Source organism: Triturus cristatus, chromosome 6, assembly GCF_964204655.1.
Source record: "Triturus cristatus chromosome 6, aTriCri1.1, whole genome shotgun sequence".
Taxonomy (NCBI): domain Eukaryota; kingdom Metazoa; phylum Chordata; class Amphibia; order Caudata; family Salamandridae; genus Triturus; species Triturus cristatus.
The window spans coordinates 764,874,085-764,886,448 of NC_140589.1; positions in this window are offsets into that span (position 1 = coordinate 764,874,085).

Below are 12,364 nucleotides of genomic sequence, written 5' to 3' on the forward strand. Positions count from 1 at the left end.
TTACGTTCACACGCAGAGCTTATAATGGCGGCCAAACTTTATTGAGACCGTTAGTGAACAAGCTTGCGGGACAAGCGAAACGCGTCTAACGTTGTAGCTGACTGCAAATAAAGGATATTTTGCGCATTTGACACGGCGTCGACTCTCCTGCTTTGTAGGAACTTTGTCAAATATTATCGGACCGAGCTTGGGAGGTCCGATCGTCGACGCGCCCTCTGATCTGGAGGTGGTGGGCATACCGAAGAAAATGGAGGTGAAATATATATATATATATATATATATATATATATATATATATATTATCTACTGGTCGCCATCATGTGATCAAGGCTCGTGTAGAGCTGAAACGCGTAATGGCGGCGGTGCTGGGCACGGAATAAAACTTACATTCACAGAATCTGGGTTCGCCTCGTCTTTCCAGCATACGGAGTGTGGGCGAGTTGTGGCGATATATATATATATATATATATATATATATATATATATATATATATATATATATATATTACCTACTGGTCGCCAGTAGATAGTTATAGTTAGGACCGTGTTTCCATAGGAAATCCGCAACATTCTATTTGGAATAACTTTGGCGCCGGTTGACGAATTCTCGCAAACTTTTCAAAATAGGTGGGGCGCTCCGCTCCGCTCCTACCCTGAAAGTCTGGGGCAGATTCGTCAAGCGGGGGCTGAGAAAAAAGGGGGGTCCCAAAACACGTTTTCCCCATGCAATTTTCCATAGGGACCTTTAGTCCAAGGTACAGCTGAACAGAATTACTTGAAATTTGGCAGAGAGGTAGTCCTCAGGTCAGGGAAGTGCCTTTTGCAGGTCTGGTGTCAATCTGTTTAGTAGTTCCTGAGAAAATCAAAAGTAAAATCATATATATATATGTGGGCGGTGCCTAACCACACATCTCATCCTGAGATCTGATTGGCTGTCAGCACTTCATCCAAGAAGTGTTGGCAGCCATCTTGGGACCAATATACATGATAGCACTCATTAAAAAGCATAGCAGTTAATAGAAGGTTTTAAGACTTTAGTTACATTATAAATCATTTGTTGATGGTACCATACTCATTTTAGGAATTGTGGTATGTTCTAAGGTGATTTCACCATGTGAAAAAACCTTCTGCTGGGATATCATGATTGAGAAAAAAATATTTTCTCATGCTTTTCCCACAGAGGTTTGGAAGGTGATCTATAAGCTAAACTGAGAGCTTATTTTCTGTAAATTCACATTATCTTTCTCAGTCATGTGAGAATGAAGTCTGACATTCTCAGTAAAACATGTACATCCAACAAGGGCAGAGACTGTCAGTTGATTCCTTTGTGCTCTACTGCAGCTTCCCAGAGTGTTCCAAAGAACAACTAGAGCGCTAACAGTCCTACTTATGATAAACGTATGGCACACCTGAAGCCACCTTGCTTGGATTAAAGTGGTAACTCTTAAAACATTTAATTTAAAAAGGTACAAAATGAGGGGGTTCATTTTTCAATAAAAAGTATGATTAGTGCTGCAGAAAAGAAAAATTAGGGCACATTTTGAGTGACTTCTCAAATCCTCTTCTATTTCATTAAAAAATTCTGACATGCAGACTGAAACATGCACTTTCAATACCAGCAGCAGTTTTCCCTGGTGAGCTGTAGCTTTACTACAGTGATTTAATGAGCAAAAAGAGTGCTAACATTCTGAATTTATGGCAAATGTGTGACACATCTGAATGCTTTCTTGGTGGAATCAAAGTAAAAAACTGAAAGTATTTCCTACTGAGGAGACTGCAGTAAATGAGGAAATTAGGAAACTTCATAACAAATAAGTCTCCCAAGATGGCCACCGGAGACAAAAGAGCCGAAATTTAGCCCAAATATCACCCAGATGTAGCCCAAATATAGCCCAATGACAGAATGTCCCACAGTGTTCTTAAAAACAACTAGAGCGCTTACTGTCTTCATTATGACAAAAGTATGGCACAGCTGAAGCCATCTTGATATGGAATAAACTGGTAACACTTAAAACATTTCATTTAAAAAGGAACACAATGAGGGGGTTCATTTTGCCATAGAAATTATGATTAATGCTGAAGAAAGAAAATGAGGGCACATTTTGAGTGACTTCTCAAATCCTCTACTATTTCATTAAAAAGTTCTGACATGCAGACTGAAACATGCACTTTTAATGCGTTACAACAAACAAATGATGGACGGAATGCTGACAATGCATACATTCTCCCCCAGTCAAGAGATCTGGGTTAAATCCATCGTTCTTTTGCCCACTACACCACCCCAGTTTAGACATGGCCATATGCAAATCAGTCTTGACCCTGTGCCTCATGGGAACAGTCCAGCCCGAACTGCCAAGCCATGTCTTCCCTGGACCGGAATCAAGCATCCTAGGACCGGTTTCTGGCTATCAGCCGTCATCAGCCAGGATAGCTTGACTCCAGTGGCGTAGTGAGCACGGGTCCCACGTCTGGGAATACCCATCCCACTTAGGGCGAAAAGCGTTACAACAAACAAATGATGGACGGAATGCTGACAATGCATACATTCTCCCCCAGTCAAGAGATCTGGGTTAAATCCATCGTTCTTTTGCCCACTACACCACCCCAGTTTAGACATGTCCATATGCAAATCAGTCTTGACCCTGTGCCTCATGGGAACAGTCCAGCCCGAACTGCCAAGCCATGTCTTCCCTGGACCGGAATCAAGCATCCTAGGACCGGTTTCTGGCTATCAGCCGTCATCAGCCAGGATAGCTTGACTCCAGTGGCGTAGTGAGCACGGGTCCCACGTCTGGGAATACCCATCCCACTTAGGGCGAAAAGCGTTACAACAAACAAATGATGGATGGAATGCTGACAATGCATACATTCTCCCCCAGTCAAGAGATCTGGGTTAAATCCATCGTTCTTTTGCCCACTACACCACCCCAGTTTAGACATGGCCATATGCAAATCAGTCTTGACCCTGTGCCTCATGGGAACAGTCCAGCCCGAACTGCCAAGCCATGTCTTCCCTGGACCGGAATCAAGCATCCTAGGACCGGTTTCTGGCTATCAGCCGTCATCAGCCAGGATAGCTTGACTCCAGTGGCGTAGTGAGCACGGGTCCCACGTCTGGGAATACCCATCCCACTTAGGGCGAAAAGCGTTACAACAAACAAATGATGGACGGAATGCTGACAATGCATACATTCTCCCCCAGTCAAGAGATCTGGGTTAAATCCATCGTTCTTTTGCCCACTACACCACCCCAGTTTAGACATGGCCATATGCAAATCAGTCTTGACCTTGTGCCTCATGGGAACAGTCCAGCCCGAACTGCCAAGCCATGTCTTCCCTGGACCGGAATCAAGCATCCTAGGACCGGTTTCTGGCTATCAGCCGTCATCAGCCAGGATAGCTTGACTCCAGTGGCGTAGTGAGCACGGGTCCCACGTCTGGGAATACCCATCCCACTTAGGGCGAAAAGCGTTACAACAAACAAATGATGGACGGAATGCTGACAATGCATACATTCTCCCCCAGTCAAGAGATCTGGGTTAAATCCATCGTTCTTTTGCCCACTACACCACCCCAGTTTAGACATGGCCATATGCAAATCAGTCTTGACCCTGTGCCTCATGGGAACAGTCCAGCCCGAACTGCCAAGCCATGTCTTCCCTGGACCGGAATCAAGCATCCTAGGACCGGTTTCTGGCTATCAGCCGTCATCAGCCAGGATAGCTTGACTCCAGTGGCGTAGTGAGCACGGGTCCCACGTCTGGGAATACCCATCCCACTTAGGGCGAAAAGCGTTACAACAAACAAATGATGGACGGAATGCTGACAATGCATACATTCTCCCCCAGTCAAGAGATCTGGGTTAAATCCATCGTTCTTTTGCCCACTACACCACCCCAGTTTAGACATGGCCATATGCAAATCAGTCTTGACCCTGTGCCTCATGGGAACAGTCCAGCCCGAACTGCCAAGACATGTCTTCCCTGGACCGGAATCAAGCATCCTAGGACCGGTTTCTGGCTATCAGCCGTCATCAGCCAGGATAGCTTGACTCCAGTGGCGTAGTGAGCACGGGTCCCACGTCTGGGAATACCCATCCCACTTAGGGCGAAAAGCGTTACAACAAACAAATGATGGACGGAATGCTGACAATGAATACATTCTCCCCCAGTCAAGAGATCTGGGTTAAATCCATCGTTCTTTTGCCCACTACACCACCCCAGTTTAGACATGGCCATATGCAAATCAGTCTTGACCCTGTGCCTCATGGGAACAGTCCAGCCCGAACTGCCAAGCCATGTCTTCCCTGGACCGGAATCAAGCATCCTAGGACCGGTTTCTGGCTATCAGCCATCATCAGCCAGGATAGCTTGACTCCAGTGGCGTAGTGAGCACGGGTCCCACGTCTGGGAATACCCATCCCACTTAGGGCGAAAAGCGTTACAACAAACAAATGATGGACGGAATGCTGACAATGCATACATTCTCCCCCAGTCAAGAGAGCTGGGTTAAATCCATCGTTCCTTTGCCCACTACACCACCCCAGTTTAGACATGGCCATATGTAAATCAGTCTTGACCCTGTGCCTCATGGGAACAGTCCAGCCCGAACTGCCAAGCCATGTCTTCCCTGGACCGGAATCAAGCATCCTAGGACCGGTTTCTGGCTATCAGCCGTCATCAGCCAGGATAGCTTGACTCCAGTGGCGTAGTGAGCACGGGTCCCACGTCTGGGAATACCCATCCCACTTAGGGCGAAAAGCGTTACAACAAACAAATGATGGACGGAATGCTGACAATGCATACATTCTCCCCCAGTCAAGAGATCTGGGTTAAATCCATCGTTCTTTTGCCCACTACACCACCCCAGTTTAGACATGGCCATATGCAAATCAGTCTTGACCCTGTGCCTCATGGGAACAGTCCAGCCCGAACTGCCAAGCCATGTCTTCCCTGGACCGGAATCAAGCATCCTAGGACCGGTTTCTGGCTATCAGCCGTCATCAGCCAGGATAGCTTGACTCCAGTGGCGTAGTGAGCACGGGTCCCACGTCTGGGAATGCCCATCCCACTTAGGGCGAAAAGCGTTACAACAAACAAATGATGGACGGAATGCTGACAATGCATACATTCTCCCCCAGTCAAGAGATCTGGGTTAAATCCATCGTTCTTTTGCCCACTACACCACCCCAGTTTAGACATGGCCATATGCAAATCAGTCTTGACCCTGTGCCTCATGGGAACAGTCCAGCCCGAACTGCCAAGCCATGTCTTCCCTGGACCGGAATCAAGCATCCTAGGACCGGTTTCTGGCTATCAGCCGTCATCAGCCAGGATAGCTTGACTCCAGTGGCGTAGTGAGCACGGGTCCCACGTCTGGGAATACCCATCCCACTTAGGGCGAAAAGCGTTACAACAAACAAATGATGGACGGAATGCTGACAATGCATACATTCTCCCCCAGTCAAGAGATCTGGGTTAAATCCATCGTTCTTTTGCCCACTACACCACCCCAGTTTAGACATGGCCATATGCAAATCAGTCTTGACCCTGTGCCTCATGGGAACAGTCCAGCCCGAACTGCCAAGCCATGTCTTCCCTGGACCGGAATCAAGCATCCTAGGACCGGTTTCTGGCTATCAGCCGTCATCAGCCAGGATAGCTTGACTCCAGTGGCGTAGTGAGCACGGGTCCCACGTCTGGGAATACCCATCCCACTTAGGGCGAAAAGCGTTACAACAAACAAATGATGGACGGAATGCTGACAATGCATACATTCTCCCCCAGTCAAGAGATCTGGGTTAAATCCATCGTTCTTTTGCCCACTACACCACCCCAGTTTAGACATGGCCATATGCAAATCAGTCTTGACCCTGTGCCTCATGGGAACAGTCCAGCCCGAACTGCCAAGCCATGTCTTCCCTGGACCGGAATCAAGCATCCTAGGACCGGTTTCTGGCTATCAGCCGTCATCAGCCAGGATAGCTTGACTCCAGTGGCGTAGTGAGCACGGGTCCCACGTCTGGGAATACCCATCCCACTTAGGGCGAAAAGCGTTACAACAAACAAATGATGGACGGAATGCTGACAATGCATACATTCTCCCCCAGTCAAGAGATCTGGGTTAAATCCATCGTTCTTTTGCCCACTACACCACCCCAGTTTAGACATGGCCATATGCAAATCAGTCTTGACCCTGTGCCTCATGGGAACAGTCCAGCCCGAACTGCCAAGCCATGTCTTCCCTGGACCGGAATCAAGCATCCTAGGACCGGTTTCTGGCTATCAGCCGTCATCAGCCAGGATAGCTTGACTCCAGTGGCGTAGTGAGCACGGGTCCCACGTCTGGGAATACCCATCCCACTTAGGGCGAAAAGCGTTACAACAAACAAATGATGGACGGAATGCTGACAATGCATACATTCTCCCCCAGTCAAGAGATCTGGGTTAAATCCATCGTTCTTTTGCCCACTACACCACCCCAGTTTAGACATGGCCATATGCAAATCAGTCTTGACCCTGTGCCTCATGGGAACAGTCCAGCCCGAACTGCCAAGCCATGTCTTCCCTGGACCGGAATCAAGCATCCTAGGACCGGTTTCTGGCTATCAGCCGTCATCAGCCAGGATAGCTTGACTCCAGTGGCGTAGTGAGCACGGGTCCCACGTCTGGGAATACCCATCCCACTTAGGGCGAAAAGCGTTACAACAAACAAATGATGGACGGAATGCTGACAATGCATACCTTCTCCCCCAGTCAAGAGATCTGGGTTAAATCCATAGTTCTTTTGCCCACTACACCACCCCAGTTTAGACATGGCCATATGCAAATCAGTCTTGACCCTGTGCCTCATGGGAACAGTCCAGCCCGAACTGCCAAGCCATGTCTTCCCTGGACCGGAATCAAGCATCCTAGGACCGGTTTCTGGCTATCAGCCGTCATCAGCCAGGATAGCTTGACTCCAGCGGCGTAGTGAGCACGGGTCCCACGGGCTGGACTGTTCCCATGAGGCACAGGGTCAAGACTGATTTGCATATGGCCATGTCTAAACTGGGGTGGTGTAGTGGGCAAAAGAAAGATGGATTTAACCCAGATCTCTTGACTGGGGGAGAATGTCTGCATTGTCAGCATTCCGTCCATCAATTGTTTGTTGTAACGCTTTTCGCCCTAAGTGGGATAGGTATTCCCAGACGTGGGACCCGTGCTCACTACGCCACTGGAGTCAAGCTATCCTGGCTGATGACGGCTGATAGCCAGAAACCGGTCCTAGGATGCTTGATTCCGGTCCAGTGAAGACATGGCTTGGCAGTTCGGGCTGGACTGTTCCCATGAGGCACAGGGTCAAGACTGATTTGCATATGGCCATGTCTAAACTGGGGTGGTGTAGTGGGCAAAAGAAAGATGGATTTAACCCAGATCTCTTGACTGGGGGAGAATGTCTGCATTGTCAGCATTCCGTCCATCAATTGTTTGTTGTAACGCTTTTCGCCCTAAGTGGGATGGGTATTCCCAGACGTGGGCCCGTGCTCACTACGCCACTGGAGTCAAGCTATCCTGGATGATGACGGCTGATAGCCAGAAACCGGTCCTAGGATGCTTGATTCCGGTCCAGTGAAGACATGGCTTGGCAGTTCGGGCTGGATTGTTCCCATGAGGCACAGGGTCAAGACTGATTTGCATATGGCCATGTCTAAACTGGGGTGGTGTAGTGGGCAAAAGAAAGATGGATTTAACCCAGATCTCTTGACTGGGGGAGAATGTCTGCATTGTCAGCATTCCGTCCATCAATTGTTTGTTGTAACGCTTTTCGCCCTAAGTGGGATGGGTATTCCCAGACGTGGGACCTGTGCTCACTACGCCACTGGAGTCAAGCTATCCTGGCTGATGACGGCTGATAGCCAGAAACCGGTCCTAGGATGCTTGATTCCGGTCCAGTGAAGACATGGCTTGGCAGTTCGGGCTGGACTGTTCCCATGAGGCACAGGGTCAAGACTGATTTGCATATGGCCATGTCTAAACTGGGGTGGTGTAGAGGGCAAAAGAAAGATGGATTTAACCCAGATCTCTTGACTGGGGGAGAATGTCTGCATTGTCAGCATTCCGTCCATCAATTGTTTGTTATAACGCTTTTCGCCCTAAGTGGGATGGGTATTCCCAGACGTGGGACCCGTGCTCACTACGCCACTGGAGTCAAGCTATCCTGGCTGATGACGGCTGATAGCCAGAAACCGGTCCTAGGATGCTTGATTCCGGTCCAGTGAAGACATGGCTTGGCAGTTCGGGCTGGACTGTTCCCATGAGGCACAGGGTCAAGACTGATTTGCATATGGCCATGTCTAAACTGGGGTGGTGTAGTGGGCAAAAGAAAGATGGATTTAACCCAGATCTCTTGACTGGGGGAGAATGTCTGCATTGTCAGCATTCCGTCCATCAATTGTTTGTTGTAGCACTTTTAATACCAGGAGCAGACTTCCATGGTGGACAGTAGTTTTACTACAGTGATCTAATGAGCAACTAGAGTGCTAACTTTCAGAATTTATGGCAAATGTGTGACATATCTGAATACCTTCATGATGGAATCAAAGTAAAAAACTGAAAGCATTTCCTACTGAGGAGACTGCAGTACATGAGGAAATGAGGAAACTTCAGAACAAATAAATCTCCCAAGATGGCCGCCGTAGACAAAAGAGCCCAAATGTAGCCCAAAATCACCCAGATGTAGCCCAAATATAGCCCAATGACAGAAGTGTGCAAAACACTTATTATTTTGTGATTTTGCAGTGTTATATAGTGCAGACTTGTCAGGTATTGGAGTGCTTTACATGAGCATTGGTTACATCACACAAGAACAAATTCATTTTGGTTGTAGACATGGGGAGACTAAGTGATTTGACCAGAATCACAGAATGTCGAGCTGAAGCAGAAACTCCAACCTGGTTCCCCAGTTGCAAAGTCTGCAGTTCTGGAAGTAACACCACATCCTCTCCCCTAAGTGCAACATTTAATCAAGTGGTCAACTGGATAAAAAAACATAAAGATAACAAATAATTTAAAAGTGCTTTGTCGCTATTTGAAAACTCAGAAAATATGTCCTTATTTTAGTCTTTTAGAGCACTAACCATAATTTTGATGCCAATAAGACCCTCTCATATATGTAATTCCTAAAGGAAATGCTCTAGGTATTACAGTTTTGATTACATCAAGATGACGTCAGGCGTTCCACACTTTTGTAATAAATATAGAATGTTAGCAATCTAGTTGTTCATTAGGATACTGTTGAGAGGCAGAGGCCAGGGGCACGGACTCTGAAAATTGAAGGCAGGTAGGAGGGTGCAAAGGCAACAATTTAACCACACTGAGCAGGCAGGAAGGGCCGTGGCAGCACAACAGACTATGGAGGGCAGTGGAAAGGGGGTCAGGGGCAACAAACCAACAATACAGGACTTGCAAGAGAGGCTGTGGCAATGTAATAGACCATTGTGGGCAGAAGGAAGAGGCAATGGTAGTACAACCATACATGCCAACAGACCCGATTCAGCCAGGAAACGTCCAATGTTTTTAAGCACAAATGGGCTTTATTTGATCTGTCTCCTGTCTACAATCTCCTCTTTTTCAATGTAACTCAAAGGGGAAAATCAATACCCCAGTTTTTTTTCAAAATCTCCCTCTTACCAAGTTCAAAATGTTCGCAAGTATGGTACATTGGATCATGGAAGGAAATGGGGTAGGGACATGGACTTGGATAACAGAGGACAGGAGGGACATGGAGAGGTGCACCAAACTGACCCTGCAGGGCAGGCATCAGGGTTTGCAGCAGCACAATACACCACACAGGGCATGCGGGACAGGAGTGCAGCACAACAATCCATAGAAAGCATGAGGGAGGGGACAGGACCATGCACATGGACAACAGAGAACAGAGGGGCAAGAGGCAATGGTAGCTAGCTGACCATAATGGACAGACAGGAGAGAAAGCTGCAGCATAACAGACCATAAAGGGCAGGAGGGACGGATCAGGGGCATTACAATGGAACAGACAAGCCAGGAGGGAGGGAGTAGGGGTCTGCACATGTAAACAGAGGGCTGGGGGCAAGGGGGCAGGGCAGGAGCAGCAAGATAGCCATGGAGGTCAGGCAGGATGGGCACTAGAAGCAAGACACACCGTGAAGAGCAACAGTGAGACTGTGATGGCATACACACAGACCATGGAGGGAAAGTGGGAGGGGGTCAGGGGCAGCTAACTGACCACACAGGGAAGGTGGGAGGGGCCATGGCAGCACAGAAGACCATGCATGGCAAGTGGGAGGGTTAGTGGCAGCACAATGGCTATGATGGGCAAGAAGGAGGGTGCAGGGGCATGCACAAAGGACGATGAGGATAGAAGGGAGGGTCAGGACCTGTGCACAGACAAGAAAGTTTAGGGGAAGGGGCCTCACAACAGACCGCACGGGGCAGGCAGGAGGAGCAGTTGCAGCACAACAGACCAGGGAGGGCAGAAGGGTGTGGCAGTACAATGGACCATGTAGGACAGGAGGAAGAGGATAGGGGCATGGCATGTGGACAGGCAAGGTGGAGGTGGCAGGGACAGGTTACAGGCATCTGACAATGCTAGGCAGGTGGGAGGGGAGTGGCAGCTCAACAGAACACTGAGAGTAGATAGGAGTGGCAGGTCCATGGAACATGGTGGGCAAAAAGGATGGAACAGGGGCATGCACAAAGACATCGGAGGGCAGGGTGAAGGAGAATGGGGCAGCAAGCTAAGCACAGGGTTTAAGCAGGAGGTCAATGATGGGGCATAGAATTGGGCAATGGAGGGCAGGAGGAGTGGACTGGTACATCATACTAAATTGAGGGCAGTGGCAGCACATCAGACCATGCATGGCAGGAGGGAGGAGGCTAGTCCATGGATTCACACAACAGAGGATAGGGAGGAGGGGGATGGGGCAGCAAGCTAACTATTCAGAGAAGGCAGGTATTAGGAACTTTATTGTTCTTAAAACGTGTGTCTGTGCGAACTACTTAAAATATGAACAAGTATGCAGCATAATCTCACTTTTATTTAGGAAGAAGAGGACGTTTGTGACTGTGACTCCGGGCTCACTTGGCAGAAACACCCCCTGACCCTCCACCCCCTATTGCAAAATATAATGCCCGTGAAAAGGGTAGGTGAACACAGTGTTATATAGAACATAGTCCTGAGAGCACGATTGAAAATGAAAACTAGATATAGTGTATTGTATAAACTATGCACCAAAAAGTGTGATATAAGATGAACCGGGCATGAAATATAATATGCAATACATTGTGCACAATGACAGATTCATTGGAGAGCGCGAGATAGCACAGGCACTAGCGCGTGCTATGCGATATGCGCCTTGGAGTGTAATATGCACAGGGCAGTGTTGTGTAACCTAACTAGTCTCTAAAGTTGTAATATAAAATATGTGCTGGGGAGTGTAACGTTGCATATGCACTGTGACAAAGATATGGATCCCAGATTGTAATATGTATGGCATAGCACTGTGCGTTATAACATAGGCATCGAGGAAGGCACGTTAGATGGGGCAATATAACCCGTCCGAAGACAAGTGTGGCATGACATATTCACGGGGTGGTGTTACAGTGCCCATGGGCTAGAGAGTGTCATAGCATATGCACTAGCTGGTGGAATACAACACAGAGGTGTGTGGCACTCGGCAGGCAATGGTGGGTGTAACACAGCATTGGGCTCTGCCAGGAGCGCGCTGTGACTCTCAAGTGATGTTCGTCCCCTTTCCAGAGAGTAAACTAAAAAGTATTAAACATCTGGCAGTGGATGTGTGTTTTATTAACCGTGAGGGGGGTTTCTTGCATAGTTTTGGTCGAATTTTTGTCGAATCCCCTTTGAATGGCTTGGTGTGCATGTGTATTAAATGTGCCCGTCAATAGCTACCCATGTTTGTATAAATAAACGACAAGGGTGTCTACCGGGATTAGGCACGGTAGGGCATCAGACATGTCAGAGCTTCACTAGTGGTGTAAATACATTCCATGTGGATTCATTGTATGCATAGTCGCCTTTTAATGAATATCACGCAAATCGTCATGGTGATAGGTATGTACGGTTTGTCCAGCATGTCCTAGGTGTGTCTATAAATATATATTTTTTAAAAATAATAAAAAACAGTGGCCGGCCCTGGGGATTGGGGTCAAAAAAATATAATTAGGAGACAGGCCCTGGGGGATGGGGTAATCAGGGCCAATAAATTAGAATAAGAAGGGGAACCACACAGCCCCCCTTCTTAAAAAACTTAAAATAAATAAAAGACTGGCATCGTGCCGGAGGCCACGCCCCCTCCTTGCAGCACTCAGCAAACGCGCCCCCT